This window comes from Ochotona princeps, chromosome 17 (assembly GCF_030435755.1).
Source record: "Ochotona princeps isolate mOchPri1 chromosome 17, mOchPri1.hap1, whole genome shotgun sequence".
Classification (NCBI taxonomy): Eukaryota; Metazoa; Chordata; class Mammalia; order Lagomorpha; family Ochotonidae; genus Ochotona; species Ochotona princeps.
In genome coordinates this window covers 5,799,251-5,824,360 of record NC_080848.1, presented here as the reverse complement: position 1 = coordinate 5,824,360, position 25,110 = coordinate 5,799,251, and the positions used below count along the sequence as shown (strand labels likewise).

The 25,110-nt window shown below is 48.9% G+C and overlaps 1 long non-coding RNA gene across 1 annotated transcript in view; it reads right to left on the bottom strand.

The window, feature by feature from the left end:
- Positions 1-25,110, bottom strand: part of LOC131482378 (uncharacterized) — an 88,011-nt gene that overhangs the window by 54,916 nt on the left and 7,985 nt on the right. The window contains exon 2 of the long non-coding RNA XR_009246940.1: positions 7,263-7,396. This is a non-coding gene — a long non-coding RNA (uncharacterized LOC131482378). The remainder of the gene's footprint in view (positions 1-7,262; positions 7,397-25,110) is intronic.

The window sequence follows — 25,110 nt, the reverse complement described above, 5'->3', positions numbered from 1 at the left end:
TCTTGCTCACTGCAAATGCACCTGAGAAAGCAATAGAGGATGGCCTAAGCACCTGCCCCCACGTGGGAGTCATGGGTGGGTTCCAGTCTCCAGGCTGCCCAGCCCTGACTATTGTGCCCATTTGAGGAGTGACCGAACAGATGAAAGATTGTGTGTGTGTGTATGTGTGTGTGTGTGTGTGTTTCTTCCTCTCTATTACTCTTTCAAATAAATAAATATTTTTTTTAAATCTGCTGGGCATAAATGGAGTGGAATTATAGTTGTTACTTCCAAGCACATCAGTGGGACACTTTCCCGTCAAATGCCTACACGGGGGGCCCCTTACTCCATACAGTTCCTCCTCCAGCACGTACCCCTATCTGTCGTGATGGTATAAATGTATCCGTTATCTGTCTCCCTCACTAGCAGCAAGTGTTACGATGGCCTCAATTTTGTCTGTCTTAGTCCCCGCTATAAGCTGAAGGACTAACAGACCATGCATCAACAATCCGTATTTGCTGAGTAAGGGAATAAACAATGCATGCCAGAGTGCATGCCACTCCCAGGCTCTGACACAAATATCCAACCTAACTACATCTCCCTTTCCTGGAAAGTCTCTGTAAGCTTATTTTTAAATGATCAAATCATATTCCCCCTCCCCCCCCGAGTTTCTCTGGAAAAAAAAAAGAAGATTGCACCAAATACCCACTGATTCTCTCCGAACTGTTCCAAGTCCCACAAAAACACAACATCGTGATGTTCTAAAGCACTAAGTGCAAAATTGCAAAAAGTCTGTTATGTGCATGCTCTCCAGATAAGGCGGAGCAGTCAAGGTGATGTGGTAAAAGGGAGGAACAGGACACAGCCTTATTCACCAGGTTCCTCTTTATTCCCCAAAAGCAGTCCCTGAGATTACAGCCTTACCTGCTCCCCACCTGACCCCTACTGCCTAGCCACCTGGATGCACAGCTCAAGTGCAAAGACCAAACTTTATCCCCAAAAAGCCAGAAAATACCACCGGAGATAAATGAGCATATATATTCTCTATTGACATCGAAGCTTAGAAAGGGTACCACGCCCAGCCCAGGATGGAAAGCTCCCGCAGCCCTTCCCAGTGGCTTACTGCAGAGGCACAAGCACCTCTTTTGGATTCATCTGAGCCTCATTCAAGACACACCTGTCTACAGTTGCCAGGTACAAAGGATTGATGTGGACACAGTTTGACCAGATCACATTGATTGGAGGAAGAAAGGAAATACAGAAAGAATGATGATTCAAAACAAAGCAGAAAAAGACACAAAAAGAGGAAAACTCTAGGGAAGGTCACGTAGGACAGAGGCAAATTAAACCCATTGCCAAAAGCACGCGGAGCATCCAGATGAGGCGAGTACAGCAGGGCTCAGGGGGTCACCTGAGAGTCTCTCCCTACTTTCTCACAGCGTCATTCTATTCAATCTTCTGTGGAAGCTCCAAAGGGCTGGTGGGACAGCAGAGAGATGACAGCCACTCACACCTCTCCCCAGCTCCAGCTGGGAGGTTGTAAGGCATGCATCAGGTAAAGGCACAGGTGTCAGCCGCAGTGATGCTGACAACAACAGCTAACATGCTGGAGGAGCCAAGATAGATCCACTGAGCTCTAAGCATTTTACAGTCAAGATCTCAGTAAATCCAGCAACCATCGATGCCTTCCAGGGAAGTTAAATAATGTCCACTAAGGTTGCAGAAGTGGACAGTCCAAACCCAAAGTGGCCTGAGCCTGAAGACCAAGAGCCTGTCCATCCAGCTGCTTCTCACCCATACATGGCCCTGCTTGTGACAAGTGGCATGTTCCCCATAAGAAGCCCCCTCAAATCAGAAAGCAGGTTCCAATCTTCTCTTTCATTCAAACACACATCTCAGGCCTCCTCTGGCTCAGACTGTTCAAAAAGGAATCGCAACAGAGACCAAACAGACAGAGGCCAGGATCGCTGGGGTAGCAGGAAGCACAGATGGTGAGAGAGACAGATGGGGCTGGGAGAAACGTGGAAATGAATCAAGTCACATCCGTCAGCTTTCTGTTATACCACAATGAAATGTCCCAGGCAACTAGTTTTATAAAGAGAAAAGGCTGCTAGATCTCACGGTTTGGGGGCTTTGGGTACAAGACTGGGCAGCCCCATTGGAGTAGAGTCTGAAGACGGTGATGGAACATGTACAGAGGGAAGATTGTGAAGCAATCCAGGAAGGAGACAGAAAGACTGTGAGAGAGAGAGAGAGAGAGAGAGAGAGAGCGAGAGAAAGCTTTATAGAGAGAAAGACCATAAGAGAGAGAAAGGGGGAGATTCAGAGAGAAAGCCAAGCTTATAACAACCCTTTCCTAAGAACAGTGCCCAGCGACATAAGGACCCACCCAGGCTGGGCCCACCTCTTACATGCCGTGACTGAGGCCCACCCCTTTGTGTCGTTAGCTGGTGACCTTGAACACCTGCATATCAGGAGGCAAAGCACAGCCAAGTGACAGCACAAGTGGTAAAGAGCTCAGGGTTAGGGTGGGTGGGCTGGTGAAGTGCCATCTGGATGGGGGTCAGGGATTTGCTCTCTGTTAATGGAACGGCAGGAAGGGCCCCACACAAAGGGCCAGCCGTGGCACCTTCCAGAGGAGAAGCATCACAGGGGGGTGGGAGCAGGCAGCCAAGTGAGGAAGAGGAGTGTGGCTGGGTCAGGAGGCACTGAGGGGCAAGAACACACAGGCTACCAGGGAGACACCTGGGAAGTAGCAGGTCACTGCACCCACCCTGCGACACTTGGAAGGAGTCCCCCTGGCTGGTAGCATAAGCCACACACCTGCTGCAGGAGAAGTGGCAGCAGCAGCTCCAGGCATTCATGAAGCCATAGATACTGCTCACTGCAGCTCTGCCCCCAGCCTTCCACTGCTCTGTGTATTCATTTTCCCCATCTACAGATTAACTGTTGAGCAAAGAGATCAAGGAACAGGGAAGTTTGCTAAGGTCCCACCCCCTCCTGCCAGCACACCCCTCCCCCAGCCTCAGTGTATTTGCATGAGATAAGAACAGTAAGTCATTTGTGGCAACAGAACAGGAACCACGCGTGTCACAGCCAGGGAAGTGCCCAGGGTTAGAGACAAGCCCTGACGCTAGCAGGGAGCGGGGAGGACTGTGGGTACAGGTGCCACCTAACGCAGGTGGCATTACCCAGCCAAGGGGCAGCCCATACACAACTATTTGCACACTGCTGCTGCTGCACGTATCTGGGCACAGAGATGGCACGGCATGGCAGAAAGAATCTTCCAGGGGTGAATGTCCTGGTTCATCAGTGCCCTGGTCATCCGCAAGGACTCCCCTGGAGGGAGCTCAAGGCCCTGGCGTAGCTGTGGCTTCTCTATGAGAGGACGTGCTGCTGGAAGGAAGGGTTTTCCTTCCAAGGACTAAGGCTCTCCTCGGGGGTCCTATGCTCCAGAGAGGAAGAGCCAGTTGGCTAGGAGATTCTCTCCATTCTGTGGGTCAACGGAGAGAGAGCACAGCTGGGTAGGGCTGGCAGGAGGGGCAGAACTTCTGATAGAAGATCTCCATACCACCCCCTGCCTGCTTCCTGTCCCAAATAAAGACCGTTATAGGGACTGCTTGCAGTACGCCACAGAGCCTGGGCCGCCCTCCAGCAGCCGGTCCGCAGTGTTCTCACGGCAGGGTTGAACCACGTTATCTGCCTCTCTCCCCCAGATTCATCGAGGGCCCTCGTGTGATTCAGAGCCTTGGTGGAAGTCATTTAGTTCAAATGAGGCCCTTAGGGTGGCCTCCCAGGGGACCAAAACCCTTATGAAAAGGAGAGGAGGGTCTTGGGCCCTGACAGACACACACAGGGGCACAGGGGAGAAAACCCGTCACAAACCAAGGAATGCCTGTGGCCACCAGCAGCCAGGAGAGAGGCCCAGGGCCACACACCCACAGCCCTCAGAAGGGCCCACGTGGCCAGCACCTTGACTTCGGCCCTCAGGTGGACGCTGTGGCCATGGGACAACAGATTTCCATTGTGAATGTCTTCCAGTTCGGAATTGCCTTGGTCAAGAGTCTTAGGAAATGATTACTCTGCTCACAGCTTATCATAAAGTCTGTGTTTGTCTTTCCAAACTGTCTGCTGAGCCTTCCCTAGTGCCCAGTGTTGAGGACATAAGTGACCTCCATGTGGCTTTGACAGGGGTTAGGCCCTGTGCTGTGAACCTGGCCTCCTTCCAGAGTTCCAACACTTGCTGGGGGTTGGAACAGACAATCTCTGGACAATCTCATTTCATCCTCAGGATGCTAAGGAGGGTTATTGTGCCTCCCACTCTCTGGGGGAGGAAATGAAGGCACCTGTTGCTCTGCTGTGTTCAAGACAGGTGACTGAAATGCTTCATGCATCTGAGCCAATCAGAATACGACAACGGAGTCCAGGAGAGGGCTAGCCTGAGGAATGGGGGAGGCCCACAGAGCTGTAAGTTATCCTGGAAGAGCAAGAGGCAGGCAAATCGAAGCACCAAGGTTGGTTCTGCAGTCCCCACACCTCCACAGCCATCTGGCTTGGGTATTCCCCGTTCTAGAACTTTCTCCCCAAGACGATCATGGGCAGGAGTTTCTGCACATGATGGGGTATCCAGCAGCCCCTAAACCTATGTGCTCACTGCAAACTATGCCCCGATCTTCCCACAGGCATCGGGACCTAAAGCTAACCTGCACATTTCAAATCTCCCCCAATCAGGGGTACACCACAAAGGCGAGAATGAACCGATCACTCTGGATCTGACAGACTTTTGCAGAGTGCGGAAGGTCTTCTGTCTCAGGTGATGAGGCAGCGTGTCTCAGCCCTGCTGACCCTGGGTTCGGTGGTCCTCTGCACGGGAATCCATCCAGTGTGTCACCCAGTGCTCAGCAGCATGCCTGGCCCCTGCACACCCCTCATCAAATCCTGCGCTGGACACAAAGGACCCCAGCTGAAAACTACAGAGGAGAGGACACCCAGAAGAACAGGAAGCTTGGAATAGCAAGGGATGGGATGGCAACAACTAAGCCAATCCAGTCAGAAAAAGGAGAAAGGTTCGCTAAGCCCTGCGGACTGCCACGCAAGGGCAGACAACGCGGCTCTCATGCTGGCTTGGAACACCAAGCTTCTGCACTGCCATCATCTTGCCCGTGTCAACAGCAAGGGTCCTGGGAGAACGCCCCTCCTTCTCCACCCGTCACACCTTCCAGAGCTGACTGCTTCCCTGGCTCCCGTCTCCTCTCCCTCTGTGAACGCCCACGGTGCCGCCCCTTCCTCACTCACCCCGAGATCCCTGTGGTGTCAGAGGAAGCAACGAGGCTCGGAATTTCTCATCTTCCTCTTCCAGCCCGTTGAGTCAGGACAACACTTTCCAGACAACGATGTTCACATTCTAGGCCCCAAGACCAGGGTCTCTCACCGACTTCAGCCCTTCGGCCCCTTTCCTGTGGTTCCTGTCTCATCATGTTCTCTCTCTGGCATTCTCGTTGCATCCTTACACACACTGGGTTTCTCTCACCTTTCCCATTCCTTCAGTGCCAGGACAAGTTAAAAAAAAAAAAAAAACCTTGACTTTCCCTTTGACTAACATTCTATTGCAGTTATGGTCACTTCCATATAACAGAACACTTATTGTCTTAGACCAATGTTAACTTTCTTCTCCTCTGACATTCTCAGATGAGGAAAGTTTTTATTTTCACACTGCTCGACCCCTCTTCTGCCTACCCCTCAATGCCTGGCTGGTTTTCCACACTGCTCAACCCCTCTTCTGCCTACCCCTCAATGCCTGGCTGGTTTTCATTTCCATGCCACCTTCTGAGTATGTCCCCTCCCCCTGGCTTTCTTGTTTAAAAACTGTCATCCCTCCACCGTCTCACACACACCGTCCCTCTCGCCTGCTGCGAACATAGCCACTAAGCAAGTCCCTTCTTTCCTGGCGTTTACCGGAGCTGACGCTTCTGCTTGGACACACGATAGTATACTTATTTCCCTCACAGGTGGTCCAACGGCCAATCTGATCTCAGTGCCCGATTATGATTCCTTATCGGCGTCCTTGATCTTGGACTTGCACCTCTAAGGACAAGAACCTTCTTGGCTCTGTTTTTCTAAAATTAACCTTTAGTTCTAGAATAGTTCCAGAAGTTGTGGAATTAGTACCATATACTCAGTTTCCCCTATGGTTAACATCTTGCATGAACGAGTATATTTTTAATAATGAATGAACCCATATATGGAGCCAGTGTGGTGGCACAGCCAGGTAAGCTGCTACCTGTGTTATCCATGTCCAATAAGACTGGCTGTTTGAATCCCGGCTGCTCCACTTTGAATCTAGCTCCCTGCTAATGTGTCTGGGAAAGCAGCAGAAGCCAGCCCAAGTACTCGGGCCCCGGCATTCACGTGGAAGACCTGGGTAGAGCTGCAGACTTTCGCCTGACCCAGTCTCCGTTGCTGTGGTCATTTGGGGAGTGAATTCTCCCCCTTTCTCTCTGTAACTCTGCCTTGAAAATCAATCAATAAATCTCTTTTAAAAAATAAACTGTCTGGGGACATTCTTGCTTCACAGAGTCTGAAGCTGCGTCAGGTTTCTTCAGTTTTTCCCCGATGCCCCTTCCTGTGTCCCAGGATCCCAGCCAGGACGCCACGTGACATTGAACTGTCATCTTGGGCTCTCATTGGCGGTGACAGTTCTCAAACGTTTCCTGCCTTTCCTGATTTTGACAGGCTTGAGGGGTCCTGCTTGAGTGCTCAGTCTGGGTTTATCTGATGGTTTTCTCATCAGACTTTGGTTATGAGTTCGGGGAAGGAAGAGCGCAGGGAGGAAGCACCCTTCCCCACACGCCTGTCAAGAGTTCAGCCTTGCAACGTGACACCACGCCTGACCTGGCCCTTGAGCGTCTGTCTGGGGCGGCTTTTGTCAGGTTCTTCCCCCGTACGTCACTCGTTCCCTCCTTTTCCCCAGTAACCTTCAGAAGGAAGTCCTTAGGCCCCCGTCTCCTGGAGGGCAGACTCGCTACAGACTTTATTTGGGATTCTATATAGAAGACTAACTCCTTATCTCCCACTTCTTTATCCAGTCATTCCATTGTGTATACCAGTGTGGACTTGTGTGTGATAGTTTTTTTTTTTCTTTGAAATGTCATACGATACTACTCTGTTCCATTATTCCAGTCATTTCAGCTTTGACAATCGGAAGCTCTTCATGTGCCACACTCCCTTAGTTGTGTGTATTTTGTTGTTTGCTTTATTTGTTTGCATTGCGAGCATTTTCCTACCTTCTCCATCTATCGATCCTTGAGGGTGGTTTCTTCAAGGAGCCTTCTACCTTCTAATTGGGTAGAGTGACCAGGACCCAAGATCTGTTCACCAGGTGCGCTCACCTCTTCCGGGGCACTATAAACCTTATCAGCTGAAAAAGCAAGGAAATACTTGTGTGCGTACTAACCCGTGTTTATACACACACATGTGTATTTGGGATTGTTTCTAGGTGACACCATGCGCAGCGAAACATGAGCTCATGCTCATATTTCCCCACAGTTCCTCCTAGACTGCTCACGTTCCTTACCTGTGAAGTCGTGTTCCATCAGTGTGAACACTGGCTCTCACCATCCACCACCACTACTCATTTCATTGTTCTATTCCAGTACACATGGATCGGGATTGCTGACCTACACCCCATGGAAAACTCCTGACCCACACCCCAGGGCAAGCAGCTTCGTCAACTGCAGCTCAGTGCTTCTGCACAGTCTCTTCGCCTTTTTTATGAAGATTCCGTCTATTTGTAACTTAATGAGGTCAGCATCATGTCTCTCCACCCCTTTCACTTATTTTCATACATTTAGACTCCTCTATCACAATTTGCCTTTTATCCTTTGATCCCCCAATCTCCAAAATAACCTCTTAAAATCACACCCACACAACATCTCTCTCTCTTTTTTTTTTTTTTTGCTGTCAAGTTCTGCAGGTTTTGACAAATGCATAATGTTCTATACATAGCATTATGGAATCCACCAGAAGGATTCCATTGCCCTAAAACATTGCTCGTGCCCTCCCACCTCAACTCTGTCCTCCTGAATCTCTGTTCCTTTGTTGTCTGTAATTTTGCCTTTTTACAAAATCTCGGATAAACAGAGTGACACCATGTGCACCTCTTCAGACCAGGTACGTCCTCTCACTTAGCCGTCAACTTTACAGCTCAGCCCTGCGTCTGTGCGGCTCGACATTCCACTCAATCCTGTCGCTGATTAGCAGTATTCCATTGGATGTACGTGCGAGGTATTTTTGAGCTCTTCCTCTATTGAAGGACAGACACCCTTGTTGCTTCTAATCAGGAAGAAGGCTGTTCATGAATTTTCTCTGGGCAGAAGCCTTCAGAGGAGCTGGGAATCTAGCCTGGTACACAACTGCTGGCTTCTCCAATAAGACTTCAGCTCACTTTGTAAGACTTGGCTTGTTTGCTTTTAGCAACACTCAGTCGCAAGGAATCGGTAGGCCAACGTTTGAGAAGTCTTCTTAAGAACCCAAGCACAAGTTTACTTCCTGGGAGAGGAGTTTTTGATGGCAGGTGAAGGAAGGGCACACTAGGACATCTCATTGCATTGCTAGAAAGAGTAGCCATCAAATCTAAGCACGTGCTGTGGAGTCACGTGCTGTGGCTTCCTCTGTACCTGAGGTCCTGTCAGCTCAGCCACAGCCTGTGGTCTGTTAGAGCAACCACAACTGCTCCCAACCACCAAGTCATCGCTTCACGTTTCAACACTCAACACACCGGAGAACCATGTTCTCCATTTGAGCTGTTTTTCTTCTCAAATTCTCACTCCTAGGAAAACATTTTCACAAATCCAAACACTGGCTGCCATTACCCTCAAGAAAGAAAAGCCACTTTCCCAAGGGGAAGCAAAAACCCCATAAGGAACCCAGCATCATTCGGAGGCTGTTAGACCATTGCAGAAGGGGCTACCCTCTCTCACCCGAAGGAGAGCAGGGGATCCATCCCTCTCTTCCAGGTGTCATCAGCGCAGCTTCAGGCTCTGTGTGTACTCTCCTGCTGACCTGGGGCAATGAACTTGGGACTCGGGCATGGCAACAATCACTTTGAGAGCTTGCTCAAACCTAGATTCCTGATACTGTGCCAGAGTGTCCTCTTCAGCCAACATAGGATGGAATCCGAGAATTGCATCACCAACAAGTTCCCCTATAATATAGCCACTGCTAGTGCTGCAGAGCACACTGCCTGGAGGATAGCCCTTCACACTTCCAGCTCTGCCTTATGTCTAGGACCGTCCTTTGCTGCTCAGATGGCAGACAGAGCTGAAGGGAAGTGCTTGGGAGAGCTGAGTGGAGGTGTGGGGGGAAGGAGTCAGACATTTTAGCATTGGCATCAGGTTGCCAAGTGAATCCAAGGGTCAGAAGTGACCTCCCCACACCGCGTCAGGTCATACAGCAAGCCTGGGTAGAGTCACAGTGACCTACACCAAATCTTCCCGCAGATAGCAGGGCTGCACTGTCTTCACACAGCATCCCCAAGCTCACTGCTGGGATTTCATCTCTGAGCAAGGATGAGCAGTTCCCTCCATGTACCTGATTCCAGATACACACACCTGCACACACACACACACACACACACACACACACACACGTCATCACTTGAAAATGACAGAGTTGGAAAGGGGTGAGTAAGGAGGATGAGAGCTCACTGAGTCAGGGCAGCGCCTGTCAGAGCAATGATTTCTTTCTGGTCATGGAGTAAGCCATGATGAGGGCCTAGAAGATGAAAGGCTGAACTCCTCAGCCAAAAGCCCAAGCAAGCAGAAATCTAAATCATGCCTTCAGCTTCTCCCAGGCAGCCCCCACCTTGCCGTGAAAATCCTGCACACAGGTGCACAATACAACCCCTGTGTTTAGGAAGAAAACATTCCCACCACACCAAGTTTGAGATGCAGATGTCAGAGGGACCCAAAAGCAGGGTGTGAGGACAGAATGGAGATGGGAAGGAAGAGGGTTTTTTTGTTTGCTTTTCCTGCGAGTTGAAATGTTATTAGATGATTTTCTTGGATTTCTAATAAACAGGTTAGAGTTTGAATTACAAGATCCCTTACAGAGTCAGACCCAAAAGGCTCAGGAGCCGGCAGACAACAATTGCCGTGGGCCGGATGAGTTTCAGGTTTATTCTTTGTGAATACAAAGCTCCCATTGAGGGCTGGAGAGAAGGTCTGGGAGAGAGGAGGCAGAGCTGAGGAGGGGTTACGTTACCCTGACCGTCATCCCCACGGTGAGGAGAGGGTGCAGAACGAACAGCCTGGCATGGCCCAGGCACTTGCTGAGCAGGACAGCTTGGAGGGAAGCAGGCACCTGCTGGGGAGAGCTCCTCTGAAGAGTGTGGACGCATGAGCCAGCTGGAGATGAGGGAAGCAGGAAGCAAACCAAGGCCACAAACAATCAGCAAAAATTAAAAAGCAAAAATGTCAAAGCACAGACTGGCTTATTGGTAAGGAGATCCAGGGCCAGAAAGGTGACCAAATCGTTTTCTGTTTGGGAGGTGCCTTATAAACATGAGGTTAGGTTTCTGCATGACCACAGGAGCCCTACAGCCCCTCCCAGCAGGGAGCAAGCAGAGAGAGGCAAGGACTCACCCTCTCCCTGCAGGCCAGCAGGGAGAGCAAGCAGCCACCTGGGCCTTGATCCTCGTGTCTCTGTCTTCATTTCTCTCCTCTCTGCCATCAGTGTCACCTCAGTCCACTGTGTGACACCCCATCCTGTGTGACGCGGAGTTGGGGTTGCATCCACAGAAGATGCCTCCAGTGGAGCAAGCCACCATCCTGCAGGTGCATCTTGGCCAGTCCTGTATCCAAGTGCTTTCCCTGCTGCTCCAAAGAGGCTGGGTGGGTCTTCGATTGGGCTACATGATAGAATCACCCAAAGAGCATCAGCTACACAGTTCTCTCTCTCTCTCTCTCTCTCTCTCTCTCTCTCTCTCTCTCTCTCTCTCTCTGTGTTTGTGTGTGTGTGCGCATGTGTATGTATGTTTTCATTTGGATCCAGGTCCCCTACTCCAGAGATCCTAATGTAATTGATCTGTGTTTGTTGTTGTTGTTTTTACTTTCTTCATTTTAGAGACAGACACAAAAGACAGAAACAGGCAGACAAAGAGAGGATGGGGGATGAGAGATTTTTTTGTTTGTTTGTTTCATCAATTCACTCCCCCAGATATTTGCAATGGCCTTGGTCTGAGCCAGACCCAAGCCAGAGCTCAGAATCCAATCCAGTTCTCCCACATGGCTGCCAAGAGTTCCATCACTGAAGTCATCAGCTACTGCCACCCAGGGTTACCATGAGCAGGATGCTGGAGTCAGGAACCAGAGTTGGGTATTGAACCCAGACACTCTCATAAGGAAGGTGGATATCCCAAGCCACAGCCCAACCACCAGGCCAAGAGCCATCCCAGGGTGTATTTTTAAAGCACACCCTAGGGGGTCCCTCACTTGCCACCAGAAATGAGCTCCAACATGCTAAAGAATCACCTGAAGGGCAACTCTCCAATACCTAGAGGGCCCCTAGAGCAGAGAGGGCCCAAACCATTTTTAGAGCATCTGCCTCAGTGGTTCCAATGGAAGATCATCAGAGAGTTTACCTTTCATTAGAGCCCCAAGAGAGGATGGCGCTGGTGGTCCAGGCCCACATGGTGAGAGTAACTGGCTCCAGGGCTCACATGCTGTATTGGGGAAATGACTGCAGGTCTCCAGGCCCCAGGCATGCACTGGGATGACTTAGAGTCTCTCCAGAGATTTCCAGGTAGGAGAGAATGAATGCCTCAGACCACTGCTATTCCGTGTAAACCTTGCAGGCCTATAGCACTGACATCCCCCCAGGTGCTCACCTGTGACGGGATATTCAAGCCCCCCCCCAAGAGCCAGGCCAGAATCCACACCTTTCCAAGACTGCCGGGGGGTCTTGTGCATGTGCAGTCTGGGCAGCCCTGTTTGAGGAGCAGCTTCTGGCCAGACAACGCATGGACTGGGTGTGTACTGGCCTGCACCCCTTCCCAGGATACTGCAGCACAGCCAGGTCCTCCCAACCCAAGGTATTCATGACCAGAACCAAGAGGCTTCCCCAAGAAAGATCAGTTGACCATGATGATAAAAAAAAAAAAAGACAAGAAAAGAGGGAGGGAACACGGTGAAAGAGAAACCAGTTCCAGTAGGCAGCAACGGATGCTGCAGGTCTAGACAGTGAACGCTGTGATGTTCAGAGCATGCTCAGCCTTGACACTGCCGCTTGGCAGAGGAGTCAGAGGGGCCCGTGGGGCTGGCTCGCAGCAGCCCTGGACACACCTGTAATCCTCACCTCATCCTGGCAGAGGCAGCCACACCCAGCATCCAGTGAGAGGTCAAGGCAGGAAAGATCAGGGACCGACTCAGATCGCACAGTTCCTAAAAGAGATTGGGGGATTCAAATCCAGGTCTGGGATGCCACAGCCCCTACTCTCTTCCCCATGAAGGTGAGGGGTAGAACCACAGAAGATGGTTCCCGGCACGATGGCTCAGTGAATAAATTCTTGCCTTGCACATGCCAGGATCCCAAATGGGCATAGGTTTGTATCCTGGCTGCTCCACTTTCCATCCAGCTCCCTGCTTGTGGCCTAGGAAAGCAGTCAAGGATGGTGCAACGTCTTGGGACCCTGTACCTGCATGGGAGACCCAGAAGAAGCTCCTGGTTTCTGGCTTCAGATTGGTTTAGCTCCTGCCATTACAGCCCCTTGGGGAGTGAACCAATGGACGGAAGATCTTTCTCTATCTTGATCTCTCTGTATATCTAGATTTCTAATAAAAATACATAAATCTTTTCTTAAACAAAGATTACTTTAGGGGGGCAGTGGGATTGGAGCGCTTTAAAGTGTTCCTAAATAGTGGCCTGCACCCAGCACAACAGAGGGCGTGGACTATGGTGAACAGACATGGGAGCCCAGGCTTGGGGTTCTGCAAAGGGGCTCTGGACCCCAGAATCCTGGATTTAAATCCTGGCTTGACCACTTGTTGACTTCGGGATTCTTTCTTGTAAACTCTCTCTCACTCTGTTTCGAATGAGCAGGATAGACCTGAGAACAAAGTCCACCACTCAGAAACCTCACAGTGATTCACTCAAGTCGAACCGTCAGTGTCAAGTTCAGTGCGTGGTTGCCCGTCCATATCTGGCACTCTCAGAAGAAGCTCTGACCCCCCTAGCCTTGGTCCAGCCAGGCAATTTCTCTAATTGCTGCAGTGAAAAAGAACACCCTGTAATTCCACAGAGGACAGTGTGGAGAATGGAATGCCATGGGAAATGCAGATACAAAATGAGACAGGAAAGGGACTACAAAGGCCGGTGATTAATATGCTCCTGGGATGTTTGCAGGGAGGCACTCAAAATGCACACGAGTTCACACATTGGTGCTTCCCTACCTCTCGCGGCAGTGAGCGTGGCCATGCCAGTGTTGCCATCAGAAACTTCCAGCTCTGCTTGCAAAGCCACAAGCAAACCAGTCACCATTGTCACTCATGTGATTTCACCCTCCCTCTGTGATTTTACACCAGCAACCCTAGCACAAGTCGTCCCTGTCCCTTTTTCTGCCTTTAAATAATACTGTGCCAAAGCACCCATGGGAGCTCCATTATCTAGATTCAGTTAGCTGCAAAGTCAAAGCTCAAGTGAGGGGCAGGAAGAAGCAAGGGCTGCAGACCCTCCCACCTTCTGTGCCCACCACCCCGGGAGGTTCAATGTGTTCCAAAGGGAGGTCCTGTTTGAACAGCACTTTCCCGTTCAGGGAGAGCAACAGTGGCGATTATCAGAGATGCCTCAGTGTGTCCTAGGCCTTTGTCCCTGGAATTTAGAGAAATCCATGCTGGGGCTTTCTTTCCTGCTCACCTGTTTCCCTCAGGAGACACCTCTACAGCTACACTGCAGGCCACCGGCATGCCTTTGTACTGAACTGTGTACGCATTCGATCAACCCCAAACCTGATCAACAAGGCGCCATTATTATTCCCATACACAGTGGGGGAAATGGAGCACTAAAGTTTAACCCACTCAAGCCAAGAAAATACCCTACGAAGAAACCATCCAGGGCACCAACACCAGGCCGTAGAGCCTGGATCTCACCGCCAAGCCAACCTCTCCCCGGGGAGGCTCGATGGGACAGTCATGAAGGCAGGACCTAGCTAGGTCTTGGGTTTAGTGCTCATTCTGCTAGCCAGCACCGCCAGTTTTCTCTGGAGGTTTCCCCACCCCAACCCGTAGACTAATATACCATTGTCTGGGCACTCAGGGCAGATCATCCCCTGGGGGCAGCAGGGGTGGTTGGTGAACAGACATGTGTCTGGAGTTAGGGTAACTGGAGGAGACGGGCCTCATTCTGCTGGACATGGAGCCACAGGCCCACATTAGAGAGCCTGGATGGAGAGTCTGCCTGGGGACAAAGCCAACACCAAGAAGGGTAATGCCCAAAGAGGTGAGCACACTAAGCTGAGGGGGAAATTCACACGGGGCTCTTCACACAGTGGAGGCTGATGTCTCACATGTATCTCACTGAAGGTGAGACGGCTTTCTAGCCATCTGACATCCAACTTGGAAGTTTCGAGTCCTCCATCTTGTAATGGTACCAACCTAACAGGTGGCTTTCAGAGTTCCTGAGACAGGTGAGAGGGACACAGCACACCTGATTTTCACTCACATTTGCTGGGCTTGAAGTTTCCACACACAGCCCCCACCTACACCCAAAGAGACTGAAAAATGTGGCTTTCTAGCATGGTTAGAAGATAGCATGCTCCAACAATGAGGGTGAAGGTCCCCACCAGAGACAGAGGGGAGGAGAGTCATTCACTGACATGATTTAACTCTCTGGATCAAACTGTGCCTGAAGGAGTTGTAGTAATACACCAATGGACTTTCTGCTTAACATCTGATTTAAGTTTGGCTTTTGTCTCACTCACAGTTGAGCAAATCCCAGTTGACAGGAACACACATCCTCCCTACTCCTCGGAAAGATCCAACGTCTCCCTCCTCCACATCTACAGGCCTCCTGCCACGGGCTTCCGCCCTTTTACTCATGAAGGAGAGCTAGAGCACACATAAGCATACGTGTTGCAGGTTTTTTCTAGGCTCTGTATATTCAGGCACTGCAAAGGCAAAGATAGAAATCCTGGAGGAAAGGGAACAAAAACCAGTGTGAAAACTGTCCCGTGGCCTTGCAAATGAACCTGGGTTCAGCCAAGAGTAAAAACGGAACTTTTCCAGAAAACCTTTAAACTTTCTTCTTTGAGACAGTTGCGCTTGGACTACAGGACACAGCAAGGTTCAGCCTGAGGTCCAGGAGCTCTGCTTGATGGCTCCAACTAGAGAGAGAACTGGGTTCCAGTTTAACTTTTGTCATTGACCAACTGATTAATCTTAAGCAAGTCATTGCTTCTCTCTGGGCCTGGGTTTCCTCATTTGTAAAGGGGGCATGTGAAAGGGGCCTGTGTCTGGGGGAGACATTCAGTTTGATGGTTAAGATGCCAGTTAGAAGGCTGGTGTCCCATATCGGAGCTCCAGCTCTGACTCCTGCTTCCTGCTGATGCAGATCCTGGGATGCAGTCGGGAATGACTTAGGTAGTTGGGTGCCTGCCATTCAACAACAGACTGAACTCCTGTCTCCAGGCTGTGGCCCATTCTGGCCCTACTGTTTTGTGCATTTGGGAAGTCAATCAGCAGATAAGGTGCGCTCGCTCGCTCACTCTCTCTCGCTCGCTCTCTCTCTCTCTCCCTTGAAAAAGAAAAGGCAAGGGGAGGGAAAAGAAGGGGAGAGAAAGGAAAAGAAGGAAAAAAATGGTCATTGTGTAATATCCCTGTCTCCCTCACACCAAGAGTTCTGCTTTCAGGTGTTCAGCATGTGGCTCAGGGCTTATCCTGACAGATCAACTGCAGCAAGTGTGCTGGTGGAACCCCCATCTCAGAATTTCCCATGCAAGTGAGGCTGTGTGTGATGTGGGTACTCACTGCAAGACCCACATCATGAACAGCCCTGGACTGGGAGATGGAAGGCCTAAGTTAACACACCAACTAGTTGAATGCCCTTGAACAATCATTGAAATATGTATGAATCTCAGATTCCTCTACTTTAATGTAGGGTGACAATTTTTTACTCCTTTGAAGAGTTGTGAAGTCCAGATAATCTCCCAGAGGCAGCATCCAGCAGGGAGATACACAATGTAGTTTGAGTTATAGCTCTGATATTTCCTAGCTATGAGACCCTGAATAAGCTGAAATCCCTCCACACCTTAAGCCCTAGAAGCAAAACTGCCAACCATTAACTTGATGGGAAGTTTGCTCTGTGCCTCTACACAAACCCATGGCAATAGTATCTACTATGCTCAGTTCCGTTTCACCATTGTCCTCTAGCTTCTCCAGGCTGCAGTGCTACAAAGGAGATGATATTTGCAGATTTCAACCCACAGCTGTGTGACCCCAGGCTCCTGCTGCAAGCCACCACCCAGCAAGGAGATTGAATGAGGATGGGATCAGAGGGGCTTGAATGCTGCATAAATGCCTTCATCAGTTTTGCATCATCTTTCATTACCAGAAAAGTATGGGAATTAAAATCAGTCCCAAACTTCTGTTGAATGGGTGGATGGGTGACAAAAAGGATATGTTGCAAATGAAAGGCAACAATGAGCTATGCAAGTGTCCACAGGGACCAGTCCCAGCCATTTCTGGGTGGTAACAATGAGATTTGAGCAGGTAGGCTTGGGTCTGGGATACGGATATGCCCCCCAAAATCCCAGATTACCACATACTAGAGACACTGGGGTTCCCATCTCCACTTCTCCCCCAACAGCCCAGCATGGTTCAAACACCTGTCCAGAGTAGGAAAGACACTGAATTAGAAGTCTTATGCTAGAAAGTAAGAGGGCCCTCTCCTAGGTCCCCATCATAGGAAAGAAATCGAAAGATCTTGAGAGGGTGGCAGACAGTTTGAAGACACTGCTCACCTTGCACTTTGCCCTCTGGGTTCCATGCAAGCAAAAACAAAAACAAAAAGGTGAAGTCTTCAGTTCTTTTATGAGATGCCGAAGTCAAGGTGAAGTGCTCTTTCTCATATTTTTATTCTTCCTACAAATTCCCATGGCTCAGAAATATTTATTCATCTGTTCTGTTCTAAGAATTTACTATGTGCCAGGAACTGCCCAAAGTGCCTGGAATATCACCAAAAAGAACACACCCCAAACCCAAGCCCAGGTTCACCTTGTGTCTGACTGTAAGAACAAAACAGCCTGCCCCTTCCAAATCTGTAGCCTGGGGATGGATGGGCCTCGGCACATGCCAGCTGCACTTAAAGGACCCAGAGAGACATTCAAAGGTTGAAAGGAATTCTCAGATTAACTCCCGTCTCTGAGGAAGATCACCAACATCAGGAAGCCAGCTGGTGATTTTTTTTTTCAAGAAGGGCAAAGGTCAAAGACTTTGAGGTTCCTTGCAAATCCCAGGCTAACGTGTGCCATGAGTGATGCACAGCGTGGGTGTACCAAAGGAAACAGGGAGGGCTTGTGCAAATGCACTCACTCGGTGAAAACACCGGGCACTGATGATGTCTGTGGCCCCTCACTAGGTGCAGAGGCAGCTGGAAAAGGAGAATAGTTTCCACTCTTAGTGAACTTCCAAACTTCCAAGTTGCAATTTGCAAATCTGTTGAGGGAATAGAGAGCTGGGCGGAGTGAAAACAAGATGAAGACTAAGAGCATACACAGCCAGGGATGGCTGCCAAGAACTTACCTTCCTTCCTTCCTTCCTTCCTTCCTTCCTTCCTTCCTTCCTTCCTTCCTTCCTTCCTTCAATAAGGCAAGAATTATTGGTCTCACGGGTCAGTATTATGGCGTATAGTCAGTAAAACTATTGCCCAAAAGGCCAGCATCCCACACAGGCACTGGTTTGAGTCTCCTCTGCTCCATTTCTGATCCAACTCCCCGCTATTGACCAGGGAAAAGCAGTGGAGTGTGGTCCAAATGCTTGGGCTCCTGCACCCTTGTAGGAGACCCAAATGAAGCTCCTGGTTCTTGCCCATGGCCTGGTCCAGTGCTGGCAGTTGCAACCATCTGAGTGAACCAGAGGTTGGAAGATTCATTCTCTCTCTCTCTCTCTCTCTCTCTCTCTTGCAAAATAAGTAAGTCTTTGAAAATGAAAGCAGTACTGACCTCATCCCTTCTGTATTTCACTCTAAGCCCTGCAAAGCAAACCTGAATCATTTCTTTGCACGTAAGCTGGTGTTTCTCATGGAAGACACAGGCTTTCATCAAATAATTACATGTGCTGTTTCTGTGCAGGGAACACGCAAGCTACACCAAAAGAACTGCATGCACATGTGTGTGTACTCATGTATGCATGCACTTGTGACTCCTCAAGACTGGTTGTAAGGGGACAGTTTCTGCCAAGTGGCAATGTGCATGATTTCCTGAGGCAAGCCAGCATCTAGGATATCTGAGGAACTGGAAGTAGAAGAGTTGGAGAGGACATGGTTGGATATTGCAGCAGGACTCTGAAGGTGACTGGTGCAGGTCAAGTGGAAGATTTTTCTCTTACCCCAAGGAAAGGACAACCACAGGCAAGTTTACACCACATGCAACTATGCTGTGATTTTTTTTTGCTTATATATTTTATTTTATTTTTTTGGATTACATTGCATTATGTGACACGGTTTTATAGGCACTGTAATTACCTCCCCTCATGGTGGATTCCTCCACCCTGTTGCATTACCACAGTTCAAATTCAGTTGAGATTCTTTCATTGCAAGCATCTACCAGGCAAAAAGTCCAGCATCTTATTGTCCAGATAAGTTCATCAGTTTCTTGGGGAGACCGTCTCTGATCTGAAGGGAGAGCCAGCACGGTGGTTTTGATAGTTCCACAGAACTGTATTGCTGCCACTCTCACCTCTCCAGACACAATGCGGTCGTTGGAGAATCTACTGATTGATATAGCCCATCATATAGTCTCCAGTTGCCCAGTCTTTTTATTGCCAACATATAGCTGAGGTGGTTGATTGACTTGTTCTGTCCTCTGTCATTTGATGTTTAGCGTTCGGAGACCAAAACATTGAGGGGATCCCAGAAGAAACTTTGTGTGAGGTGCTCCCAGACCAGATTCTTGTATGTACTAGCAAGCACAGGGCCCGGCACAGTCCATCGCCCCTATCTACGCTGTGATTTGTACAAAAGAGAAAACGTTGTGGGATGATAGGATTTGGGGGTCATACCTCCTTCATTTTGTTTCTGAAGAGTCTGCAAAACCATCCACCCAGAGGAGACTACTTAATCCATTCCCTTGGAGGCAAGAGAGCACAACAGAATTGCAGCCAGGCTGCTGGGGAGAAGGTTTCCACCCTACTTGACATAACGATTGATAAATGACATCTAAGCAAGCCGTTTCACATAGGGTTCTTGGAAGCAATTCAACACCAACGTGCAAACTTAAGCAGTGGTTCCAGCACCTGTAACATCCTCCCTTGCTCTTGAACCCAGAGGAAAGAGGTGTTGAGTGGTGCCACCAACTTCATCAGAACCTGACCACTGGTGGGATCATTGCTTGCCACAGGACCCTCAGCTGAGTGCTTTCCTGGTGGAGTCTAAATGTTTCCATTTTCTTTTTGAGAACAGCTGGTCCCAATCTACTAAATAACCCCTTTGCATGCTTGAAGACCGCTATTAAGATTCCCTTTGGTCATAAACATATGAAGAAGTGTTTAACATAAGGAAAAAATGCTTAACCTCACCAGTAATCAAAGAAATTCAAATCAAAACAACAAAATGCAATTTTTGCCTATCAATTTTGTAACTTTTTTAAATGATAGTGCTCAGTGCTGCTGAGAGCAGGGTAAGGTGGCAATTTCATACATTGCTGGTGGGAGCATAAATGGGTACAATCTTTCTGGAGAGCAATTTGGCAATATGTTATCAAGACCCTGAAAATCATCCTTACCCTTTAACCCAGTAATTCCACTTCTGGGAATCTATCTCAAGGAACTAATCAAAGAATCAGACTAAGAGCTCTGTTGAGTCGGTGTCTGCCGCAGCACATACTATTCGGAATTACGAATAACTCAAAACTGTGTAGATGCTGAATGATGTCGTGACATATATTAAAAAGTCATTAAAAACCATGTTAACAAGCAATATTCAAGGACCTGCAAAGTGACCACCGTAGAATGGGAAGCATACACAGACACAAAAGGCACAAAAGTAAGCACAGTAGGATTTTAATTACATAATTACACGTTCTTATATTTTCAGACATTCATAGAAAAGCCTCAATGCAAACACAGCAAGAAGATTAACAGCCCTTATTAGAGGGTGACAGAATTAGGGGTGGCTTTTTAATTCTCTACTTGATAATTTCATAATCAGAAAAAAATGTCTCAGAGCTCACTTGGCCTTAGATTTTCTTCTTTTTTCTAAGTGGTTTAGCATGTGGCCAACAATTTAAAATGCAAACGGACTGCCCAAAATCTCAGAGTTTTTCTGGAAAAGGCCCAATAGTAAAAACTGCAGGTCATTTACTTTGCAGGTAACATGGTCATCATTGCAACACTATCGTACAGCAAGAGCAGCTACATACGACATGCCAACATCAGGGCATGGCCACTGGTCAGTTTCAGCCTATACTTAGTGTGTTGAGGTTGATCTGAATCTCTCCCAGGTCCAAAAAAAAAAAATCAGAAAAACACAAGGAGTTTCACAAAAGACTCATGGAAAAAACAGATTGGGAGCAGTGGAGAAACGGTGCATGGATCTCACGATGTTTTGCGCTATTTTAATTCCACTTCTCCATGAACTTCACACAGCACAAGGGCAGAATGGACCTTGTCCCCTCTACTTCCGGGTCCATCTTTCCATCTGAAACAGCCATGCAAAAGCCATCATCCAAGGTGCTCCTTGTTATTCAGCCCATGCATAGGTCTTCCAGCTTCTGGATCACCAACATCCCTTCCGAGGAGGTTATTCTGCTGTCACCTCCCTTTGCTGTCAAAGCAGATGGTAGACTAGGGGAAGGCGGAGGTGGGAGAATGCCAGGCACTTTAACCATGACAGCCTGAGATGCTTCCTCTCTAACCAACCATGCAGTTGTACAGGTTTCTGGATTACTAAGTTCCTTGTTCTGTCTTCCCTCTGGCTGTGAGTTCCACAGAAAAGAAAGGAGAGAGACAGAAGGTTCCCTGCATCCAAGACAATGGTCAAAGGGTTGTGTAAGCTGTTTCTGGTGGGCTGAGTTTTAGAAAAGGACAAATAGAGAAATGCGGTTCTACAGGTTAAACTAATACCTGCGATGCATCACATATAAGCACTGATTTCAGTCTCAGTCAGTTTCCTGCTAATGTGTCTAGGGAAGAAGCAGAAGACGGCCCGAATACTTACGCCTTCCACCCACACGAGAGACCTGGTTGGAGTTCCTGGTCCCTGGCTTTGGCCTGGCCCAGCACCCCAGCAATGGCAACCCTGTGGGAAGTGAACCAGTGGTCATCTCAGACTGCCCTGAATACCAGATAATGAAACCATCTGACAACCTAGAAGCCACTTTCCTCTACAGTCTAATCAAATGGAAAGTTGGGAAACATCAAGTGAAAAATCAGCCCCTGTGGCAAGCAAAAGCAACAGCCCAGGGATCCTTCCAAAGAGCTCTTTGGCTCCTGGTTTTGATTGCCCCAACTGTGTGCGAGCTTATGATCAAAGGTTGCATTGCATGCAAGATACATGCAGTAGATCAACTGGCCGTAGATACTCTGCCATCCTGGTTGTCAAGAGGATGAAAGAGCAAAGAGCAAGGAGATTATGCATTTTAAAAATTTAAAAGCTCTGATGGACTGTTCTGCTCATAAAATCTCTCTCACATAACCAAAGCAGGAAACGTTAGCACACAATGCTCTCCTCCACCTACAAACTCCATTGGGCTGCCTGTTCAACCCTGACCTTGGTGCATCTCTGACTTGGATTTCCCCTGGACAGAAATGGTTGGCTCTTGTTCTGTTAGAGGAAGGGTGTGTTGAGGGCCTGTTGCCCACACAGCTCACTTTTTAGGCATTTTCTCTGTTGAAAATGAGAGCTCTGCTACTTCCCAGCTGTGAGAATGATTTAAATCTCTCCAGACTCATCTTCTCTTTTAGGGAGAAAGGGAGACATGTGGTCACGGGAGACAGATGCATATCCACAATGCCAAGCTGGCACAGGAGACCCCCATGTGATCATCTGGCACAGAAAGCAGCAAGGAACATTTCACTTCTCCTTCACTTCTTCAAGTGAGGATTGGGGCTAAGAGTTCAGAAATGCAGAGAAGGATGTGGGCTGGCTCAGCACCTCCAGCGTGTCATCTTCAGGGACCAACATCGTGTACATAGATAACTTGAAATGTTGGACATGCTGCAAAAGCAGTATTCCATGCACCGTTGGAACAGAGAAGAGGAAGAAATTCACTCTACAGAGCTTGGAGGAAGGCTTAGGGAGGGTGTAGTGTGTGACTTGAATCTTGAAGGACAAGCAGGAAGGTACAGTGGAATTGTAAGGTCACAGGTTGGGAGACAGTATAGCACAGGAAATGACGAAGCATTCAGGATAACTGGTGGTGAGGTGCACAGAGAGCCCAGAGTCTGGGTGAGACTGAAAACACAGGAGTGAACCAGACGATGAGCGAGCCATGGGTATCAGGCTGCAATTCCACATCATCATGAAGCTGGGCACTCCACACATCATCACATGTCCTTGTAACACATCTCGGTCTGCCCAGGTCAGTCTTTAGTCAAAGTATGAACAGAACTCCCATTCACTCCCTTTTGTGTTTAGACAATAAATTACAGGGCCACCCTACTGTTAGGTCACCCCACTGTCCCGTGGGAAGCAGCAACTGGGGCAAAAAGGAAAAAAAGGCTGAAGTGACCCAAATTAGACCCATATCAGAGAACCAATGGAAACGGAAAGAAATAGATCAAGGAACCACTTTGAAGGTTGATTCAATAAGACCTAGATCAACAAGGATGGACGGATGACAGAAGGAGAAAGAGAGAACAGCAACATGGAACAGTTGATGGCTTCATGTTAGATACTCGAAAATGGAATGGGTGGGAGGAGCAAGGAGCTGGGAATGGGAGCTTGGAAGAGACGAGGGTTGGAGATGTGGATGTGGCAAATCTCTGAGGAGGAAGTGATGAGTCCACTCAGGGAGAGAGTAAACAAGGTGACGCTAAGTCATGTGTGAAAGCATGGAGAGAAACAGAACTGTGGATTCCTGGGGAGAAAGGAGTATGAGGATGACTGGTTGGGATAGACCAGCTGAGCCAGTGACTCCCAAGGAGCTGAGTGGGACTGAAGAAGCGCATTAGAAAGGACTTTGAAGATTCCCTCTCCCCAGAGCAGCAGGGCCAGAAGGCAAATGACAATGACTTGAGGAAAGAAAGAGCATCAAGTAAATATGGATAAATCTGCTAGAATGGGATGAGCTTGTGCTTGGAGGAAACAAGCAAGCCAAAGCCAGAATTTGGGATGTTCAGTGGGACCTGAACATACAGCAAGAGGAGGATGCTGGGCAAAGAGAGGGTAGGGAGATGCCAAAGTTTAACATTTGGAACAAAGATGGGAACCCATGAGTCCTGTTTCACTGGAGAGGCCAGCAGAAGACATGAAACTTCAACTAAGACCACTGACAGGAAGACTTAACACAATCTAATCTTGATATAGACCTCTCCCTTCATGCCATGGCATATCAGGCAGAGCCTCCACCCACAGCGCCAAGATCTCATAAGGCCACTGGTTCAAGTTTAAACTGTTTCACTTTCAGCTCCTTGCTTATGACCTGGGAAAGTAGCAGACGTTGATCCCAGTCCTCAGACCCCTGCACCCGCTGGTTCACTCCCGAAATGGGCACCATGGCTGGAGCTGAGCCAATCTGAAGCCAGGAGCCAGAAGCTTCTTTTGGGCCTCCCACATGGGTGCAGGATCCCACGGCCTTGGACCATCCTCCGCTACTTTCCCAGATCTTCCAACTGAGTCTTGAACCAGCACTCATGTGAGATTCTGGTGCCACAGGTAGACAATTAGCCTACTATACCACTGTGCTGGTCCCAATGGTAGTAGTATTTCTAAGAATTAAGAGCTGTCATTCATTTTTGTTTTTGTGCAAGTCCCCCACATTATCTAATTGAATCCTCACAAAAACCTCATTTTCCACAAAAGGAAACAGCCAGAGGGAAGCTAAGGAAATTGTCCCCTTTCTCCAAGCTCAGACTTAAACCTAGGTTTTCCCAACGGCACAGCCAGCCTCGTAAGCCACTGGGAGTTTCTATCAACCCATGGCTTACTGGGTTCAGTAAAGCTGGAGGTGACATCAGCCCTGAGACTTCTGGGTGGACACAGAGGCCTGGGGAAGGAGAAGAGTTGAAACAGCTGCTGTGAAGAAAGCACTTGGGCTGGGCCAGGGGAGAGAGAGGGCATGGACAGCTTCCCGGGACGCTGATGGTTTCCAGATCTTCCGGGAGATTCCATCTTGTTCTTATCGCCCTCGCTCCTGACCCCACTTCCTGCCAACAACCTGCACCCCACACTCTTCCCATTTCTTTTGCTGTGCTCTCGTCTTTCCTCTCTACCTGGAAGGGTATAAGGTTCATGTGGCTCCAACAGAGTGGGCCAAATATCCTTCCCACTGCTGAAGACTTGTAGATGAGAGCCAGGGAAGGGAGTCAGGACGGTAATCCCACAACTTTTGTCCTACTGAAGAGACCCCCGGCCTACCAAACAGAAGAGTGGAGAAAGGCAGTGCCTGCCTGGAGCCATAGCCACGCAGCTGGAACACCTGGGACCATGAATCTGTATCCAGAGATTCAGCCTTCTTGTTTCTGATCTAGCTTCACAGTTGCTTGAGCCCAGAGGTCTAAGATTGGGTCATAGATCTTCTCCCACAGAAGCTGACCAGACCCTGCTCTGTGGTGACCAGCTTCTATTCTATTACCAATAGGAGCTATCTATCTCCCACTCACCCTTTCTGTTGAATGCTCAACAAACAGGAGGCGTCCACACCACCAGGTACCTGGTTTGAGTGCTTTAACAGTAGTAACAGGAATAATTGGCTCACTCACCCTGTTA